At 41.1% G+C, this 22,208-nt stretch overlaps 1 long non-coding RNA gene across 4 annotated transcripts; it reads left to right on the plus strand.

Annotated features, from left to right (window-relative positions):
* The first annotated feature begins 677 nt into the window (after window positions 1-677).
* Window positions 678-21,957, plus strand: LOC143443360 (uncharacterized). 4 transcript variants are annotated; one of them, XR_013112282.1, is made up of 4 exons: window positions 678-6,093; window positions 8,410-8,693; window positions 10,118-10,263; window positions 12,231-13,677. It is a non-coding gene; the product is annotated as an uncharacterized LOC143443360 (long non-coding RNA). The 4 variants fall into 4 exon arrangements; XR_013112283.1 differs by lacking the exon at window positions 8,410-8,693 and having other exon boundaries at window positions 678-3,178; window positions 3,739-6,093; XR_013112281.1 differs by lacking the exons at window positions 8,410-8,693; window positions 12,231-13,677 and adding an exon at window positions 19,963-21,957.
* Window positions 21,958-22,208: the final 251 nt, after the last annotated feature.

The following is a 22,208-nucleotide window of genomic DNA, read 5'->3' on the forward strand; positions in this document are numbered from 1 at the left end:
TTTTTTTTTTGGTTTTTCGAGACAGGGTTTCTCTGTATAGCCCGGGCTGTCCTGGAACTCACTTTGTAGACCAGGCTGGCCTCGAACTCAGAAATCCTCCTGCCTCTGCCTCCCAAGTGCTGGGATTAAAGGCGTGCACCACCACCGCCCAGCATCATGACGTTTCTATACATATATATCATTATATTTTGCTCATAATTATGCCCTGCTATTATTAGTCTTGACTAACTTCCAGCGCAGAAAATTTACAGGGGAAAAACTACAAAGAACTCCTATAGATTCTTTACCCAAAAACAAATCACTCTCTCTCTCTCTCTCTCTCTCTCTCTCTCTCTCTCTCTCTCTCTCTCTCTCTTTCTTTGCTGAGAGGCATTAAAGTTGTTTTTAAATGAGGCCTCATGTTATCCCAGGCTAGCCTTGAACTTGCAAATGTAGCTGATGATGGCCTTAAATATCTTGTCTCTCTACCTTCCAAATGCAAATGTCTAGTTAATGTAGTTCTGGAGATCAAACCAAGGCCTTGTGCATGCTAGCTCTAAAGAGTTTGGGAGAGAAAGGCTGATGTGTTAAAATGTTGACACTATTGAATTTGGGTAAAGAATCTATAGAAATTCTTTGTAGTTTTTCCCCTGTAATTTTCTGCATTAGAAGCATAAAGCACTCTAATAAACAAGACATATCCTTAACTCATGATCTCTTCCTTTTCTTGTGATGCTTGGGATAGAATCCTGGGCTTTATGTATGCCCAACATTTGATCTGCCATTGATCTATGTCCTCAAGCTGTTCCGAACCACTTGTGAGTAATTTAACATCACGCTCCTTTACTATCAAACACACAAATACATGCACATGCTTGAACATAGCCACAGGACAATTATCCAAAACAAGACTTGATACACAGTTCAACAAGCACCTCATAGTCAAAGAGCATCTTTTGTCCCGAGAGGTTGTATTGTTTGATTTTGAGGCAGGCAGGGTCTTGCTATAAAGCCCAGGTTGGCCTCCAACTCACAATCTCATCCTGCCTCAGCATCCCAGAGGCTAGGATTACAGACACACAACATGCTCAGCCTTCAGTAAGGCCTATTAAACAAAACCTCCCTCCAGGAGTGGTTGGTTCCTTAGCCTTTCTCTTCTGACATTGATTCTTGGAGGAGGCAAGTTTATTATGTTTTAGAAAGGTCCATCAATTTAGATTCATTTGCTGATTTGTCGTTATCAGACTCATAGGATAGGGTTACAGATTACTATCAATTCTGGCTTTCGAAGCAAAGTGCTGTGATCACTTTGATAAGAACCAGAGCTCACAGCCCATATCTATTCCCTCACTTATCATGTCAAAACTCTTGTGCCAAGGGGTTCCTGGGACCCCAAGCTGCTTCTCTCCTACCTTCCTCCCTAGCTCCGCAAAAAAGGCTACATTTGTTTTTCACTATTGCCCTAGACAACTTCACACTTGAATGGGAAAACTGAGAAAGAAACCCCACCCTTACAGCTTCCTGAAGTCTAGCTCTTAATGTTTACAGATCTAGAAGACAGTTTTCTATTTCAGGGGAGACCCAGAAGCTATCACACATGGTGAGCCTTTATCCTGGATGGGTCTTCACTCTGATCACGTGACCTCACAGTCGCTGTGCATGGCCCATTCTGTGACAGAGACCAGAGACAACTTTTAATTCCAAAAGACAAAGGAAGCCCTTAATGAAACACTCATCTGAGTTTTCTGTTATTCAAAAGAAGACCTGGCTGCTCTCAACAGCCTCTCTTTGCCATGGGCAGCAATCAAAAGATGTGCAACCAGTCAAAATGCTAGGAATAAGACACCGAATGTTCAGCCCTAAACAGAACGTTTGAATTAACCCTATCACCACTAGGGCTCAGTGACCACGGAGGAATGAGAAAGCAGGAAAAAGCAGAGAGTGGACGAACGGGCAGGAGGGCTATGAAATGCTGTCTTGTAGACAGGACATGGCTATTGCAATCATGTGCACACAGCAGCTGTGGTTACCTTCATGACACCTACACAAAATCAAGGCAGCCGACATCCCAGCGTGGATGGAGCAGAAGACTTCCAGGCTCCACTCCTTACTGAGGAACTGTTGGCAATAGATCCTGAAGGAGGGAGACTCATTGCATTGAGAATGTGGCCGTTTGTAGGTTCCTGTGTTCCAATGGATGACTCCAAACCCATGCGCCTATGGGCAGCCTTAATTGGATAGATATGAAGCTGGGAGGGAGTGTGCTAGTAAGTTGGAGAGGAAAACAAGGTAAATACCATCATATTTTATTGTACACATGTATTAAATTCCCAAACACACACACAAACATTAAATACAACCACTTTGAGGTGGGCTTAGATTCTCAAAATTAGGACGTTCAAAATGTAGGGATATATAGGTCTATGGTCAGTGATTAACAAAAATCATTCTTGTCACATCAGTTAGAGAAACATCCATAGGTAAGATACGGCCAATCAAGTAACATTATTCCCAAAGATGGGAGGAGAGAGACCACCAACCCAAATCATTATGGCCCAATTTATTAAAGCAGCAATGAGTTAAAGCAAGCTCTTTTTATTCTTGTACACAGGCTGTCTCTCCCTAAGGTGGGGTTTGAGAGGTCAGCCTTAGATATGAGCAAGGCAAGGCTTTTATAGTTTAGGAGTAGGGGGTTCTAAATGGGGGATTTAGGCAAAATAGGCAGGGTTACAGGAGCAGAATATCATAGCAAGTTAGTCCTAATGACTTCCTGACACAAAAACATGGTTTCAAGGCAAGCAGAACAAGGTAGTCATAGATGGCTATGGAACTTTTGGATCAAAGGTAGGGTTGCAAGATGGCTATAAACAACTTTTTAAAACAATGATGTTGTGGATTGTCTGGTATTGTTTGTATTTTGATGTTAATTTTGCTTCCTCAAGAGGGCCTGCCCCAAGGAAGAGTGGATCACATACTCCTCCAGTGATTTCATGTGAACCTTTTCCTCATTTTAACTGATCAAATAAAGGCTAGAGCCTGTGATTGGGCAGTGGAAGGGAAAGGTGGAGCTGGGGGTTTTAGAGAGGGGAGAGAAGGAGGAGGAGGGAAAGATGAGAAGACAGGAGACAGAGGAAGACAAAGGAGGAGGAGATGGAAGGAAGATGGAGCAGAACCACGTGGCCTGGAGGAGCCGCAAGTAGTAAGGGATCTCATAGCTGGGGAATAGATTAGTGTAGTGGTAAATCTGCCTAATCTAGGCGTGCAGGTTATAAATATTGTAATTGAGGTGTGTATTCTTTGCACGGGCTTCTTGGGGTTGGAGATTTACAACAACACAAAGACATGACTGCAATTCCTGGAACATGGAATATAAAATGATTTGTACTTAAGGTTACAGGTGGGGCATAGCCCAGTCTTTGAGAAACAGAGGTTTAAGCATAAACAGGAATGAAACTAGCTTCTCTTTACTATAAAATGGCTTTTAAGCTTAAGATTGAGGCAGGCTGGTTCTTCAGTAAAAGCAAATTCAGTTTTCATTGGCTACTAGTTGAGGACTCATCAGTCTGAGTCGAAGACTGAGTTGCTTGCATTGTTCATCCTTTTCTTCCTTCCTGTGATGTTATAGTCATGTCAGCATCATGTCTCGGTAAAATAGTACAGTTCCCGACCTTCCACACAGAGAGATGGCCAACAGCGTACAAATGAAGCATTGACACCAGCTTCTTGTTTACTGTGGCTTTTCTCCTCTCTTTGAACCAGAAATGCAGACACCTTCATGAGTCCTGCAGCAAGCATCCTGCCTGCATCTCTGCAGGATCCCTCAGCATATGAAAGCAGAAACAGAAGAAAGGTGGGGCATTACATCAGTGCACCACACTGTACCAGATGGCTTACACTTGGTGTCTGTAACACCTGAGAAAAATACCATTCTATCATGTTTTAAGTGACTGTTAGCTGGGTTTTTAAACTAAATTTTAACTGACAAATAGGTGAGCTGAAGGAGTTTGTAACCCATAGGAAGATCAACAATATCAACCAACCAGACTCCCCTACAGAGCTCCCAGGGACTAAACCACCAACTAAAATGTACAAATGGAGGGACCCATGGCTCCAGCTGCATATGTAGCAGAAGATTGCCTTATCTGGCATCAATGGGAGGAAAGGCCCTTGAGGTCCTTCACAGAGGAAGGCTGGATGGCCCAGTGGGAGAGGGTGAGTGGGTGGGCTCTCTCATAGAAACTGGGGGGAGGAGGGAGGGGATAGGGAGTTTGCGGGAGTGGGGAACAGAAAAGGGGGCAACATTTGAAATGTAAATAAGTAAAATAACCAATAAAAAATAATTGGTTATATAACTTTAATGTGCTTTTCTCATAAGTCTGAACACTTATGCTGTATCTGTGCCCATGGGGGACATTGTGTTTTGAAACGTAACACACACATAGGGGAAACTAAGGCAATCAAAGCTATTACAGTATATTCATTGTTTGACTTAATGAATGAATGACTTAATTAATGAATCACCAAAATGCCTCTGTGCAAAACTTTCCTCAGTGATTCTAACTTTCTCATAAATCTCTATTTTATTTATTTACTTTTGCAGGGCTTTTTCGTGGCAGGAATTTCATCACCAAGCAGTATTTGCAGCTCCATAGTAAAAGACAGAACAAACAAAACAAAACTAGCTTTGCATTCTTAAAAGTATTTGTTGCTTGGACTGACTGTGAATGCAGCGTGTTATACTTGCTACATCACGGATGATCTTTGAGTATGTGAGCTCAGCGAGAAAAGCCAGCCACAGGACAAATACTCCAAAATCCTATTAGATGAGGCATCTAGAGGTGTCAGATATCAAAACAGAAGGCTGAAGAATATTGGAGACTAGAGGTGGGGGAGGGGGTTAGTGTTCAGAGATGAGGTTATTTTTCATAGGAGAGGTTATGATTTAGAGGTCGGGTTATTGCTTAATGGGTACAGACTTTTAGTTGGCAAGATGGAAAAGGTGGTGAAGATTGTTTACATCACATTTAACACCGCTGAGCTGCATGCTCTCAAATGGACAAGGCAGACCTTAGATTTTTTTTTTTTTTAATTAATGTATTAAGGCAAACATACTCACTCTCCTGATTTTTCTCACTTTTCTCTATCTCCTCCTCATCTTCATGGTAGATGATTATTGATCCTGTGCCCACGTGCTAAACACTATGTTCTTTAGGTTTGTCCTAGATTCCAAAGACGGATGATTCAAGAGACAAGTACTCCAGAACCCTTTATGGTCCTTTAGGTCCTAACTTCATAAACTATGGGTTGTGATCCATATGGCACTATCTACCTGAATGTGGAGGTTGCAAAAATTTGACGACAGTAAGAGGTTTTTGAACACTCAATGATCAGGATTTTATTAGAAATAAAACATAAAATGATTGTGGGGTGTTTGTGGCAGTGCTTGCCTGTGTTAGAACCTGTGACTTCACTGTTGCCTGGGTGTTAGGTACATCATAGGCACACTCTGTATGGTACTCAAATGATGCTTTCTGAACACTTCTGCTCTAACTCAGTTCTGAGCATCGTTGTGAATTGCAGTGCTTTTACCATACAAAGCCTATAAGTACCAAACAGTATATCTTTGGATGGTATTGTGCAAAACTGTTGGATTTTGAAAAATTATTTCAGTTACCAACTTGAGTTTCATTAAAAAAAAAATCACTCAATGAATTTTGACACAGATTAAGACAGAATTTCCAGCAATTGTAAGATCTAAGTAATGTGGCATTCTCAGGATTGATGATTATAAAAATAGCAATATGGATCAACTCTGAAAACACTGAAGATGCTCTATGACCTGCCGTCTTCCTTTAGGGTAACTATCACTGTGAAGAAAACCGTGGCCAAAAAGCAAGTTAAGGAGGGAAGAGTTATTTGGCTTATGCTTCCATATCACTGTTCATCATCAAAGGAAGTTGGGACAGAAATTCAAACAGGGCAGAAACCTGGAAGCAGGAAGTGATGCAGAGGCCATGGAGTGGTGCTGCTTACTGGCTTGCTCATCATGGCTTGCTCAGCCTCCTTTCTTATAGCACTCAGGATCACCAGCACAGGGAGAGCATCGCCCACAAGGTACTGGACCTTTCCCCATCAATTACTAATTTAAAAAAAGCCTTACGGGAGGCCTTTTCTTAATTAACATTCCCTCCTTTCAGATGACTTAGCTTGTGTCAAGTTGACATAAAACTATCCAACTTACCTGCAGTACCAAATACTCAGGTAAAACTTGATACTTGCTTACTTTTCCTTCCTTCTCTCCCTCCCTTCCTCCTTACCCCTCCCTCCCTTTCTTTCATTCATTCATTCACTCCTCTCGCTCTCTCTCTCTCTCTCTCTCTCTCTCTCTCTCTCTCTCTCTCTCTCTTATAGTTCTCTTCTGGCCTCTCACCAAGTAAACCAGGCTAGCCCCAAACTCACAGAGCTCCACTTGCCTCTATCTCAAAGTGCTGGGGTTAGGGACATGTTCTTTCAGGCCCCAAAAGCTTTAATTCCTCATATAAGTGTAAACAAACACATCCATCTCTCATTTGTATGTAATATTGTGCTTGTTTTCAATAAATGGTAGAACTGTATATCAAAAAATTATTTTTAAATTAAATATCTTTCATTATCAGTAAATATTTCGCTTGTAAGCTGTCTTAGGGTTTGTGTTGCTGTGATAAAACACTATGACCAAAAGCAACTTGGAGAGGAAAGGGTTTATTTCAGTTTGCAGTTCCACATTCGTGTATCACTGAGGGAAGTCAGGACAGGAACTCAGAAAGGATAGGAACCTGGAGGCAGGAGCTGATGCAGAGGTCACAGAGGGATGCTGCTTACTAGCTTGCTCCTCAAGGCTTTCCCAGCTGGTTTCTTAGAGCATCCAGGACCAGCCACTCAGGGGTGATGCTGCCGACAGTAGTATGGCTTTTACATATTATTAATCAAGAAAATACACCGTGGGCTTGCTTGCCTACACTCTAGAGGTGGGCTGGTTTCTAGGGCATTTCTTCCAGCACGAAAGGAATCAGCCACACCCTTTCACCGCCATAAGGGTGCCTTCTCTCAATCAGAATCCATAGGTCTAACCAAAAGGAGCATCTCGGATTACTCTGAGACAGGAATCGGCCGTGTGCTGGCCCGCTCTTAGGTGGGTTGCCATTTGCTGGGTGCTGCTCTACCAAGCGCCTCTTAAGATTTGAAAACCTTAACAAAGCATGGAAAACAGAAAGTGTTTGAAGAAATGATGGCTCAAACTCCCCGAAATATGATGAAAACCACTAATCTACACATTCAAGTTATTCACCCAGAATCCTAACTAGGATGAATTCAAGAATTCCACATCTAAAGATCCTCAGCCGATTATCAGCTGACTTCTCATCCAGAACCATGAAAGTGGGATAAAGCACCCACAGGGGAGTGTCCACAAAGAACGCTATACCCAGAAAACCACACTTTAAAACGTGACAGACATCAACGCATTTCTAGACGAAGACTGAATTTGTCTGTAATTGACCTGAGCTAAAAGCAACCAAGAGACTGAAGAAGGGCTGATGTTCCATGGCTTAAAATGCTTGCCACAGAAGCATCATGAAAAACCATGAGGTCCCCAGCACCCACCTGACAGACATGGTGGCCTGAGGCAAGTTAGCTAGTTAGGTTAATTACATCTGCAAGCTCTAGGTTCTGTGGAAAGCCCTGCCTCAGTAAACAAAGTGGGTAACAGCTGAGGGGGACATGTGTCTATTACCAGCCTCCACTGTCCTGTGCATACATGCACACACGAACACAAAATACACACATGCATACCACATATATGCAAAGTAAAAAACTGAAGTAAAAAGATCTTAGATAGTAATTTAAATCCACATGAAGTGAAGCTTACCCAAAAGCATTAGATGGGAAAATATGCAGACGATACAGACTTTTGTTTCTAATTCTTTCTTCTTCTCTCTGGTTTTAAACAAACTACATAAATAACAATTTGAGCCTATGTTGATACATGAATACAATGCATAATAAAAAAATTCCTGTATCTGATTATAATAACACAAAGGAAAGGGAAATGTTTATTCCTATGAAAAAGAAAAGGTTTTTGTATACTATTAAAATTAATTTATTAACATGAACTACATTGTTATAAATTAAAATGCAACTTTAATCTACAAGGCAAGTAGTAAGAAAATAACTAAAATTTTTGGTTAAGCAATAACAAGGAAAATAAAATTATGCACTAGGAAATAGCAACTTAACATAATACAAGGCAATGACAGAGACAGTGATAAGCCACCCCATGAGGTAGAACCATGCCTGATGCTCACATGACCTATGACTAGATAGGCCAGGGACCTAGGGGAAAGCCAAATACAACGACTCCCACTGACATTAATCATTCTGCTGTACTCATAGATCAATGTCCTACTAGCTTCTTCCTGCACTGTATGAGAACATAGAGATCCTCGATTGGACAATGTGCAGAGAGTGAGAGACCTTGGAGCACTCACTCCTAAATGGGATGTCTCCATCAAACTCTTACCCCGAGGAATCAGAGGTCTATGTGGATGAGCAAGTGGAAAGATTATAAGAGGAAGAAGAATGAAAGACACCAAGGAAACAGTGTCCTCCAGACTCAGCAGGACTAACGCACATATGAACTCACAGAGGCTGTGGCAGCTTGCACAGGTCCAAGACAGGTCGGGTCCCAGTGCCAAGAGAGGAAGCAGAATTGACAACTTCCAGGGGAAAAATTAGTTTTCTCCAGTGAAGTCTCACTGGATATACCAATCACACTGAAGGGCAGGCCCCATGCCCAGGAGTGGATGGCCAACACAAAACTAATTCAATGGTATATTGGGAGGTTTTTGCTTGTAATTTTTTGGTTGGTTGATTTTGGTCTTTTATTGCTTTGTTGTTGTTGTTGTTTTATAACTTACTTGTCTTTTGCTTATATGTTATGCTTTCTGATTTGATAGTTTTTAATTTAAAAACTATAAAAAATAAATAGCAAGTAAAATAAAAAGTATATTCTAGAAAATCACCACTTAACACAGTAGAAGGCCATGATAGAGACAATTAGCAGGAATGCAGTAAGCCATAGAAATAAATGTTAAAACAGTAGGCTTAAATCTTACATAAGCAGTAAGTACACTAGATATAAATGAATTAAAATTCTAATTAAAAGGCAACAAAGATTAGTAAAAATGGATTAAAAAAACACAATTCAGACATTGTGATCTATAAGATACTTTCTTTAAAATTACAAACCCACTTTAATACTTTGGGGTGTGCCACCACAGGAATAAAAAATACTGGGAAGAGGTAACTCCCTCACCCTCAGGTGTGGCCCAGAAGGAGAGAGGCTACCTGAGAAGGAAGGAAGCCCAAAAGGAACTGGCTGCAGACTCAGGGAAAAGGGAAAAGCATGGATGCTGGGAACTGTGAACTCTACAAGAAGAAACTGGAGCATGACAGGACTGACTCCAAGCACACAGATATAGGGCAAGGGGTTGGGCAAAAAGCCACAAGCTACTTGGGTTCCTCCTTCTTCTCATTTACCTTTTTCTGCTTCTGCCTCATGATCTCCGTATTCCTCTGCTTGCGGGAGACAGTAAAAGCCCATCATCTCGCAGTTTTCCCTTAACTGAGTCACTCTGCTACTTCTGGTGGGTGATCTCTAGTTAGTTACTGTGGGTCATGGTGACAGCAGCGGCTCCAACTTGCCTCCATTTCGTCCCCTCATTCTGGCCAATGATATAAGACACACTCTTGAGATTAAAAAAATACAACCTGGTTGAAGATAAAGAAAAAGAGGAGGAGGAGGAGGAGGAGGAGGAGGAGGAGGAGGAGGAGGAAAAGCCACTTAACAAACTAATGAAACAAGACCTAGAGTGACTATACTAATATCTGACCAAAAGGGCTTCCATACACAATCATTGGGAGGAACAAAGAAAGACATTTTGTAACAATAATGATAAAAGTGTCACTACTTTTACATTTTAAGAAAGAATAGTAACTAACTATGAATGTAATTTACACCTAAGAACAGAATCCCAAAGTACATGAGAAAAGAAATAGATTAATTCAACCATAGTTGGTAATGCTACTACTTTATTTACAGTATATGGAAGATCAGCAAGTAAAAGCAAGACAGAAGTGGTCTGGGCCTGAGCACTGAGCAGATCCCGGGAAGCAGCTCGGCCCCCAATCTCACAGAACCCAGAGGAAGCAGGCCTCCCAGGAGCTCTAACCTGGGCAGTATCTTAGGTAAGGAGACAACAATACCCGCCCCAAACAGGGTGTAAGCAAGACCCACTAGGACCCAGGAAGTCACTCTTGGTCTTGAGCATTGGTTCCTTCCTGTCTGGGCCTGAGCACTGAGCAGATCTTGGGCCTTAGCTCTAACCCCAGTAGTAATGCCCACCCCACACAGTTCTGATACAACCAAGATAATAGGAAAGACAGGCTCCACTCAGAGATAGGGCAGGTAGATCCAGAAGGAGATCCAGAAGGCGAAAGGCAAGCACAAGAACATAAGCATCAGCAACCAAGGGTACTTGGCATCCTTAGAACCTAGTTCTCCTACACAAGAAAGTCCTGAATTCCTCATATCATTAGGAAAGCAAGATTCAGATTTAAAATCTCTTCTAATGATGATGATAGAGGACTTTAAGAAGGACATAAATAACACTCTCAAAGAATTTGAGGAGAACACAGGTAAACAAGTAGAAGCCCTTAAAGAGGAAACACAAGAATCCCTTAAAGAATTACAAGAGAACACAAACAGGTGAAGGAACTGAACAAACCATCCAGGACATAAAAATGGAAGTAGAAACAATAAAGAAATCACAAAGGGAGACTACCCTCAAGATAAAAAACCTAGGAAAGAAATCAGGAGTCATAGACACAAGCATCACCAACAGAATACAAGAGATAGAAGAGAGAATCTCAGGTGCAAAAGATACCATAGAAATTATTGACACAACTGTCAAAGAAAACCCAAAATGCAAAAGGTTCTTAACACGAAACATCCAGAAAATCCAGGACCCAATGAGAAGACCAAACCTAAGGATAATAGGTATAGATGAGAGTGAAGATTCCCAACTTAAAGGACCAATAAATATCTTCAACAAAATTATAGAAGAAAACTTCCCCAATCTAAAGAACGAGATGCCCATAAACATACAAGAAGCCTATAGCACACCAAATAGACTAGACCAGAACAGAAATACTTCCCATTACATAATAATCAAAACACCAAGTGCACAAAACGAAGAAAGAATATTAAATGCAGTAAGGAAAAAACACCAAGTAACATATAAAGACAGACCTATCAGAATTGCACCAGACTTCTCACCAGATACTATAAAAGCTAGAAGATGCTGGACAGATGTCATACAGACCGTAAGAGAACACAAATGCCAGCCCAGGCTACTATACCCAGCAAAACTATCAATTACCATAGATGAAGAAACCAAGATATTCCACGACAAAACCACATTTACACAATATCTTTCCACAAGCCCAGCATTACAAAGGATAATAGCTGGAAAGCTCCAATACAAGGAGGGAAATTATACCCCAAAAAGAGCAAGAAAGTAATCCTCTTCCAAGAAATCCAAAAGAAGATAGCCACACAAAGATAATTCCACCTCTAATAACAAAAATAACAGGAAGCAACAATCACTGTTCCTTAATATCTCTTAACATCAATGGACGCATTTCCCCAATTAAAAGACATTCACTAACAGACTGAATACATAAACAGGACCCAGCATTTTGCTGCATACAGGAAAACCACCTCAGAGACAAAGACAGACTCTACCTTAGAGTAAAAGGCTGGAAAACAATTTTTCAAGCAAATGGTCCTAAGAAACAAGCTGGAGTAACCATTCTAAAATCTCCAGCCCAAGAACACAAAGGGAGGGACTCATGGCTCCACCTGTATAGGTAGTTGAGGGTGACATAGCAGGAATTAGTGGAAGTAGAGGGCCTTGGTGCCTGAAAGTTTGGATTCCCTAGTGTTGGGGAACTTGAGAGCAGGGAAGCGGGAATAGGAGGATGGTGGGAGCATACCCTCATAGAAATTTCCAGAATTATATGGATTAGACATGACAGAGGCAGGCTGCCAGAAGACTAGATTCTAGAATTCAAAAAAAATTATCTTGATACTAAAATTTGTTTTGAGAATTGTATATTGCATAATAAACTGCCTTGGTGTATCTACTCATCAGGCAAGCTGAGCAGACCTGCTCAAACCTCTGATGTCCTGGAATTTCAGCTGGATGCAGTGAAGACACAGCGTCAGAGGCTTATCAATTTACTCTTCCCCCTGCCCCTCTTCTAATATCTCAATGCCCACAATCAGCTTGAAGAAGTTAATGAAGAGTCTGCGCCCTATTCCCTGGGCTTGGGGACTGAGGTGGTTAATATTGGGCTGTCTTTCTAGGGAAAAGTAGTGGTTTTGTTGGAAGAGGGAAGATTAGCTAGGATTTACTGCATAGTCGTAACCTACTGGTAGAAATATGTATAATTGTTATTAAGATTAAATTATAATTTCTTAAATGGTACAAAATGTACTTTGATTTCAAATTTAAAGTTTTCATTGGTATGAGCTTCTTATTGTTATAAAAGTGAGATTAATATTGTTACTCTCATAGGCATTATGTCTATACAACACATTTAGGAATACAAGGCTTAGACCCATTCCTTCTTTAACTTTTCTAACTGATTTGAGATGGTTAGCCTGTGAGTTAAGGGCCTATAGCAAATTCATGACTCTGAGTTTATTGTTAGGGTGTATATATATATATATATATATATATATATATATATATATAGCTGAGAGGAGTTAACAGACAACAGTCCAGATTACCTTACATGAATAGTTGGTATTCAAAGTGTCAGAAGTCCACAGAATTGACATTACAAACATTTCTGTATTAATGTTCATTTTGATTAGAGACCTGTCTGCTCCTGACAGCTTCCTGTCTTGGATTCTAAGAAGCAACTGAGCATCTTTGGAGTTACTCCAGTTGTGGTGAGACAGCCACTAGACAAGAATTGCCTCTTTTCATCTACAGACAAATTACTGTCCAGACTAGGACACACTTGTGGAATAGTCGACTGATTATATCTGCCAAGACAGAGTAATCAGCCCTTAATAATTCTGCATCACTAGGTCTGTCAGATGACCCTGGGCCAGAAGGCTGAAGATCAGATGATCCAATGTTTTGTAGTAGGAACTGTCCAGGTGTTCAGCAGTCTCTATAAATTGGCTAAGTTTTAGAAGCTATGCTTTGTGCTTCCCATAATTTTAGTTAACTCAGTCATTCTGGATTTCTGATGGGGTTGAAGACTTATAGTCTCATAGCCAATCCTGGCTATTTACTTTGAGAGAAAATATTTGAGAGGATGATTTTCAGCTGACATTCATTCTAAAGCCAAGAAAAAAGCCATGTTCAGAACTAAGTCTCTTAGTTAGGAGAGATGACAGAGGTTCTGGTTAGTCAACAAAATGATGGAGTGGGTATTAGGTCTATCTTGTACCTTGCTGACACAAATTGGTATAGTTATGCTCTAATTGTATTTTGAGAGAAAAGTTTTATTTAAACAGGAAGGAGGAGCTAAGGTGGGAGGAGTAAGGAGAGGAGGAGGAAAAGGAGAGGAGGAGGAGAGGAGGAGCTAAGTGATGAGAGAGAGAAGGGGGAGGGAGGGGGAGGGGGAGGGGGAGGGGGAGGGGGAGGGGGAGGGGGAGGGGGAGGGAGAGGGAGAGGGAGAGGGAGAGGGAGAGGGAGAGGGAGAGGGAGAGGGAGAGGGAGAGGGAGAGGGAGAGGGAGAGGGAGAGGGAGAGGGAGAGGGAGGAGGGGTGTGGGAAACATGGAGGTGGATGTTCTTGTGTCTCCACCAGTCAAAGATAGTTGATATATCTAGGTTGGGTATTGGGTTACACTTCTGATTTTATGGACATCTTGTTATTGAGCAATACTAAACCTATAAAGCCTTTGATTAACATTTACAAAAATTGTATAAAAGCAAAAAGGAAACGGGGGCATGGAATAGGAGTTCTCTAGGGAGGGGAAATGGGATTGCATCTGAAATGTAAATAAAATATCCAATAAAAAATATAAATAAATAAATAACAAGACAGAAGAACATTATAAGCAAATATGGCCATGTGTAGTGACATATGATCCCAGCACTAGGAAGGTAGAAGTTGAAGGATTGAGAGTTTAGGGTCATCCTTAGCCACATAGTGAACTTGAGGGCAGTCTGAGCTACCCAAGACTGTGTCTCAAAAACTAAAAGTTAACAAAAAGAATTCTTGCAATTCATTACTTTAAAAATTAAATACCATTAAAAGCGATCTAAAGATTAAAATGGACATTTCTTCAAGAATATGTTAAATGGACAATAAATACAATGCAAATGCAAATAATAAACCACAAACCCCACATTTTTAAAATGTTTTTAACTTACACACCCACAACCACAAACCATAGCCAACATGTAAAGATCAGAAGACAACCTGTGGGAGGAGTCAGTTCTCTCCTTCTCCACCTTTGTCTCAGGATTAGACTCAAGTTGTCAGGCTTGGCAGGCAGTGCCTTTCCCTGGTGATCTAGATCACCATACCCCCAAACAACTGTTTTTAAACATAGAAAATAATCAGCATTAGCAAGACTGTAGAGGAATTGGAACCTTTGCACATTGTTGGTCAGAATATAAAATAGCACCATTGCATTGGAAAAGAGCCTGGCGGTTCAGCAGGTTCAAAAAATTCAGCACAGAGCTGCCCTCTGATCTAACTGTTCCAGACCTGGGTATACACACAAAAGAAATAAGAAGACATTTTCACACAAAGGCTTGTACATGAATGTTCATAGCAACAAGGTCCTCTATGCTCCAAAGGTGAAAATAACCCAAATAAATATGGGCCAATGAAGCAATAAACAAGATGTGATATGTTCAAACAATGAGATATTGCTCAATCATAAAAGGGAGTGAAGTTCTGCTTCTTGCTATGACAAGGATGAACCGAAAATGCTATGCTACCTAAACCAGCCAAACCCAAAGGACTCCAATCACATGGCTTAGTCTGTATGAAACATCCAGAGTACAGAGATCCACAGGGACAGTGGGTCAAAGTGACTGAGAAGTGTGAGGGAAAGGGAGAGGAGAATGTGTCCTAGTTATGAGCTTTCCTTTCAAAGTAATGAAATAGCTGGACGTTAACAATGATGATGTTGTACATCCGTGGATGTACTATCAACCACTGGACTGTTTGTTTAAAAGGGTGGGTTTTCTATTTTGTGAGTTACATTAAAAATTTATTAAAAAGACAACTACAAGATTGAAATAATGACCTGAACACATTAAGTTACCCAAATCATTGCTGTGGAAACTGGTATATATCCTAAATCTCCACTTGAGACACTATACTGCAAACTAACTTATGATACAACAGAAGACAAACCCTCCAACCATAACTAAGTTTTAAGAAGTGACCCAGTGTGGACACCAGCAACAGTGAGACTCTCCAGGGAGGACACCATGACTCCCCTCTGCTGTGTCTCAGAAAACACTATCAACAAAATAATTATTACACTCATTATTATAAAAATATTAAACATTCTTAAAAGTGGGCAAAGACTAAAATAGACATTTCTCCAAGAGTCTGGACAAATGGTTAATAAATACAATGGAAATACAAATACAAAATACAATCGAAACCCAAATATTTTTAAATGTCTTTATTGCGTGTACACACACACACACACACACACACACACACACACACACACTCAGATGAGCACTACAGCATACATGTGCTTATTCATAGATCTACTCACAGCTTCTGGTGGCTGCTGCTGACACATTTGTTATCCCCAAACTGCTGTCATCAGCACTTGGAAACCCTCAATTGCTCTGATTCTTTGCATTAGTTGTTCCCAATTAAAGCATCATAGTGAGGTTAGCACTGCCCAGGTTAAATGCTTACTCAATATCACTTCCATTTTCTGTCATAGTACATGGTAGGCTCAGCTTTCCCTCAAAGACCAACTGGGCATATAATGCCACAGAAGAGGAGTAAGAGGAGGAGGAAGAAGAAGATATTACTGCACAATGATTTTTCATCTGTTATGATCAATGTATAGATAAACTATAGAAAATTGAACTCTTGAATGTGAATGGAATTTAAGCATTAACACTTAAAATGGAAACAGAAGAATGCAGTGGAGGAAGGTTGGAAGAAAGAAAAATGGGTTGTAAAGACAAAAGAACAAGAGAAAACATTTCCATCTGGCAGCTACAAACTGGGAGATTCCCTCTGTGCCTCTATACATGGTGGCTTTCGTTTTTTCAGTTGGAAATGGCAATGTATATATCACTATATTAGAAGTGTGATGAAGATACGTAGCTGTTATGTAAAGCAGTCAGTACGTGAGCTCATAGCTTAAGCAGAGTTATAGGGGAGGGAAAACAAGAACAAGCAGAAAGAAGGAAATATATCAAGATGGCTGACTCCTTCTCTGCCCAGGAGCAAAGGCACGGAAGGAGGGATTAGAGGGTTTGTTTTCCATTGTCAGCTTTTATACACAAACACATACACACACACACACACACACACACACACACACACACACCTTAAAATTCACATGGCACTTCCTTGATCTTTCCATATTAGTTGGAGGACTCTTAGTGAAAATGTTCTTTACCAACCTTCACAGGTTAAGGGCTATATATGTTTAGATTAGTTGCTACTTTTTTTTTTCATACATTTTAAAGGGTTTTAAATTTTTTTCTTTTCAGGAAAATCTAACATCTTGATCATTTCTAATTCAGGTTACTGTTAGTGTTGTTGTCTTGCTTAAACTAAGATTAAGTCTCTCAGTGAGATTCCAGAATTCTGCTTTGGCTTCAGTGGTGCTGGGAAAAGGGTTTCTGGAATAACATTTTTGTTACCTTAGTTTCCTAAAGGACATATATATATAAATGTGCGTGTGTGCACATACATACACCAGTACATGTGCAACCTATATTTCAGCACATTGTGTCACTCAGGACTTCAGAAGTATCTCTCTCAAACTTTCCACCCTTCCTCCATGCTCCTTCATCTTTGAATGATATTCCAGTCCCTAGCATCTTCTCTCTGGGACCTATTCATTGGAGCAACATTGAGAGAACATGTCTGTCCCTGTGATATAACCTGGCTTCCCAGTACTTCTGTAGCATTCATAAAGTACTGGAGTCAATTCCTAGCACTGCTTAAATTGGGATGTGTTGGTGCAAGCCTGGAGGTGGAGGCAAGGTTATTCAAAGTTCAAGGTCATCTTTAGATACATAGCAAGTTCAAGCTTGCTAACCTGGATGACCAGGAACCCTGTCTCAAAAAACTAAACCAAGCAAACCAAACAGTGACCAGAGATGGACTAAGGAGCACATGCTGAGACCAGTACTGGCTCAGTGGTCAAAACAAGAGGTGGTCCATCTTGAAAACATTATAATCAGACGTACACCCAGAGGGGCCCAGCAAGGCCTGAAGCAATATGTACAGCCCCCAACTTAGGGCACTCCAGCCTGCGTGATTATTTAACAGCAAGCACAGCTGATCTACCACTGAGAGCAAGAGTCAGATCTCAGAGCTGAGAAGCGTCTTAAGTCAGGCCAAACCCAACATCCTGTGGCCTCTGGCTTTGACATAATACCACTGTTAATTTCTATTTGTTCTCCTTTTGAATGTAATGAAGACTACCTTTTATCTTGCTGTGTGTTTTGTTTACGCTTGGTGTGGATTACTAATGGGGAAAGTCCCATGAAGCAGGGTGGTGACAACGTTCATCACAATGGAGAACCTAAAGGTAGAGTTAAAAAGGAAACTGTTTCACGGGAGACTGACCTTGCCTTCTGGAGTGCCAGCAGTCCCTCTGCCCTCCTTTCTGATGTTCCCAAATGGAGGCTGTGTGGTCAGGGCTGGGGCAGCAGGAGAGCAATATGACTTGTTTTACGAGCAGGAACAATTCCCTGCTGTTTCTACAGGAAACTGAGATGTGAACACTTCAGGAAGGAAGTAGATTAGAGCAGGAAGTTGAACAGAAACACTGTCCAGTTCAAATCAATGGTGCGGTCCTAGGAGGCAAGGGTATGGGACAGCAGAGTCACAGGAACAAATCGGTAGAATAATGTGGCAGAGCCTAGCTACACACTCGTCACACCCAGCTCCCACCAGTTCGGGCACACAGCTGAGCCACACTTCTGGCCCCTTGCGGTTACATGGGGTTATAAATGGATTCTTCTCACATCCAGTAGAAGAGAGATGTATACAGTGTCCAGTCACAGCCTGAACAAACCTCCCACAGGACGTTCTGTATGTTCTTTGCCTGTCTAGAGCAATGCTGGAAGGTAGGCATAGGAGAACTTAAGGCCATAACTAGAGTACAAATACCCACCTAGACTTTACATCATAAAAAAACAACATAAGCTTTCTCATACGATGCAAAGTCAGAGATTTAGGAGTCCATGGCAGGAGCTTGTCTTAACTCATTTACTTTTATAAATTGAAGCGAGGGGGCTAGGAAGATGTTTCCGTTACAAAAGTACATGCCATGCAGACGAGAAGACCTGAGTCAGTCCCTAGAGTCCAGTGCTGGTGGTCTCAGCACTTTGTAGGGGGATACTGGTGAATCCCTGGAAATTGCTGGTCAACTAAACTACTCAGTGAACCCTGGGACAATCAGTGTTGCCTCCCCAAAATGCAAGGTGTATGGCACCTGAGGAGTGATATCCAATGATGACCTCTGGCCTCTACACACCTGTAAGCACGCATGCACAAGCATACATACATATAGATGCACACAAGCAAGAGATGTATACATACATGCACACATACATATAGAAGCAATATCAAAATGATGCTCAGGGAAGCCAGGCCAACAGTCACCAATGATGCATGCTGCCGCAGCTGAAGGCTCCTCTTCACACACCTTGTGTCTCATGTACTATTTATGACCTGGCTTCTTGGAGCAGCAATCTTCATGTATTTTCTCCACTTCCTCATCTCTCACTCGTTCCTCATTCCATATGGTCTGCATCATGTTCCACACCCTACTGAAACCACCTATGGCTCTCCACCTGGCATGTTCAACCCAATGCTTTTCCTTCTCACAGAGTGCTTTTTATCCAGCAGTGACCTGCAGATTTTAAGAAATGCTATATTTTACATTTCCTGGGGGGGGAAAAAAACTCTGTTGCTGAATTCCTTTCTGGAGACTCAAGCCCTGCTGAGAAGAGAAGAATTCAATCTCAGCCATTTGAGGGATTCCCTTTCCAGATTTTGGATTGTACAAGTGTCAAGATGATTTTAGGTTGCATAGATCACTGTAGGTAGGGCCTCAGGCTCATAAGGTCTGGAGTGGTGCGCCTCTTGTTAAGCAAGTCTTCCCTTAGGAGCAGGAAGGTTCCCTGCCTTGCAGTAAGCCTGGCACTACCTGGACTAGAAAATATGTTGGCTCCCTGAATAGACACTCCTTCTGCCACCAGCCTCAGCTCAAGTTCTCTGTCCCGGAGGATGCTGTCTTCTCCCTAACTATTGTGCACCCAGTTTCACAAGCTCATGGGAGGTCTTCCTTCACTCACAAACAACTCCATCTTTTTTGAGCTCAGAAGGCAAGGAAATTCTTTTTCTCCAGAATCAAACACTGTCCCTGAGCTGGAGAAACACACTAACTTCTCCCACTGCATCCACTAATGAGTAAAAGCTGTGCAGAGTGCTTTGCCTTTCTGGAACTCTCTGAACCAGATAAGTTCCTCTCCCTGCCAGTCTCTCCACTGAGTTCCATGACCGTTCTCGGTTGGTTAGTTTGCTTTTGTGCTCTTGATCAGCCTTTCTCAGTCCTCTCTAGTCTACACACATATCCCTAACTTGTCTTCCTTTTCTCCCCTCTCCCCCACTCCCTCTACATGCAGGTGTGTGTGTCTGAGGAGGACAGAGGGCGAGGCTGAGTGCTTCCGTCCATCTCTCTGCATCTTACTTTCTGAGGCAAGGTCTCTCACTAAACCTATAGCTCATTGATGGAGAAGACTGGCTAACCACCGAGGCCTGAAGACCCTCCTCTCTGCACATCTCCAGAGCTGGGACTACAGGAACTGTCTGTCAACTGTTTCACACTGGTTTCAGGGGTTTGAACTCATGGGTAGTGAGCATTTCCCAACTGCACACTCTCTTTGGTCATCTCTTTTGTTTCTAAAAGAATTTTTGAGACATTTTGGACACATGTAAATGGAAATCTTAACAGCTTTCTCCTAAGTCCAAACAGTTTCAAAGAAAGAACTTTCTAGCCTACTACAAGTATCAATATCTTAAAATACAACCATCATAATACCACTCTTTTAAGCCAATTGGAAACTTCTTTTGAAATAGCAACGTGTTATAGCCCACTCCCTTCTGTGCATACTTCAACAGCTCTTGTTTGATAGCTGGAGCTGCATATGGCTCCTTCTCCTCTCTCATATCTTAGTTCCTCTTAGATAGAATTTAGCCATGTTATCTATATTATACTTTACAGTCTTTTATAGGTCATTATCTTCAGGAGGTGTTCATTAACATGTTCTCTTGCCAGAGCTGAGGAAATAACTCAGGAGAATCTGAGTTAAGATCCATGCAAAAAAATCCAGGCAAGGTGGTGTGTGCTCATAAAATCAACATTCTAATATCACAGGGGAGGCTAAGACAGGTGGATTCCCTTGGAAGTGCTGCCCAACCTGCCGAGCCTACTTGCCCAGTGTCAGACCAGTGAGAGATCGTGCCTCAAAGACAAAACAGCAACAAGAAAGGATGGTGCTTGGAGGGCAACAGGTGAAATTGTCCTTTTGCTTCATATACATACATATACATACATACATACATACATACATACATATATCTCATGCACATACATATATATATACACATATATATCATGCACATATATACATAACTTGTGCACATACATACATCTGTACACACTTGAGTGCACACACACAGATACACGTGAACACACATAAAGTTTGTTCTCACTCCAATCTATAAGCCTCTAAATATTAAAGGTTTTTTTTTCAGATTGTATTCTATTAAAATAATTATGAATAAATATACAACAGAATGAATGTTTGCAAATATTATAAATCTGTCATATAAGTATTAAATGTAACAACAAAACTTCCCCTCAGCTTTATTGAGTATAATTTATATGTTAGAAAATCCTCCCATTTCAATTGTACAGGTTAGTGAGTTTGGGTGATTACCCTCAGTTATGGAACCAACACCTCAAACAAGATCAAAATACTAAATACTACTACTACTATTAATAATAATAATAATAATAATAATAATAATAATAATAATATCTACATCTCTTCTGCAGGAAGTTCTCAAGCCTGGTTCCCAGTCCTAGGTAGTCACATACGTGTTTTCTACCGCTATAGTCTTGTCATTAAAGATAAAACTAGGAGACTGGGAAACTGACCCCGAGGTTGAGGACTGCTCTTATAGAGGACCAGATTTGGTCCCATACTCCACATCAGGCAGCTCAACTCCTGCTCCAAGCAATGGGACGCTCTCTTCTAGCCCTCCCTAGGTGCCTGCACACAGGTGTACATACCCACACAAACACACACATGTACACAGAACAGAATAAAATAAAAATTGTAAAGAGTCTAAAAATCAAAATTTTATGGGAATGTATCTTCATCTGATAGAGCCATACCAACATAGGTAGACAGACATACAGGTAGATGGACAGATTCACATCCTCCCTCCTGTGGCTTAGTTATCTGCTGATAAAAATGTTCTTGTTGCTAGAACGAAATAGGACTCACCCTCAATTTTGTTCCTCTCTTTCATGTTTATACATTGTGGATTCTGAGAACTTTTATTCATATAAACAAATGAATGGGAAAATAAACATTTTTTTGTTTAGCTTATGGAAATGTCTCTAAGTTTTTTAACCTCTTTGTGAGTCGTGTCAAAAATCACATAGTGATTTAGGATCATACACTATTTGAGAGATTTAATAGCTGACAACCCAGGAAGCCCCTCCCCCCACTTTGGTTTTGTTGGGCGTGCAGAGCTGAAAACTGTTTGGCTAGCAGAGGGTCTGCTATTTGGTCAGGGGAAGGGGATACTTCTTATAATGAATCCAAATATTACCAGCTGCCTCTCGGAAGCCTTGGCA

The sequence above is a fragment of the Arvicanthis niloticus genome, chromosome 8 (assembly GCF_011762505.2).
Source record: "Arvicanthis niloticus isolate mArvNil1 chromosome 8, mArvNil1.pat.X, whole genome shotgun sequence".
NCBI lineage: Eukaryota > Metazoa > Chordata > Mammalia > Rodentia > Muridae > Arvicanthis > Arvicanthis niloticus.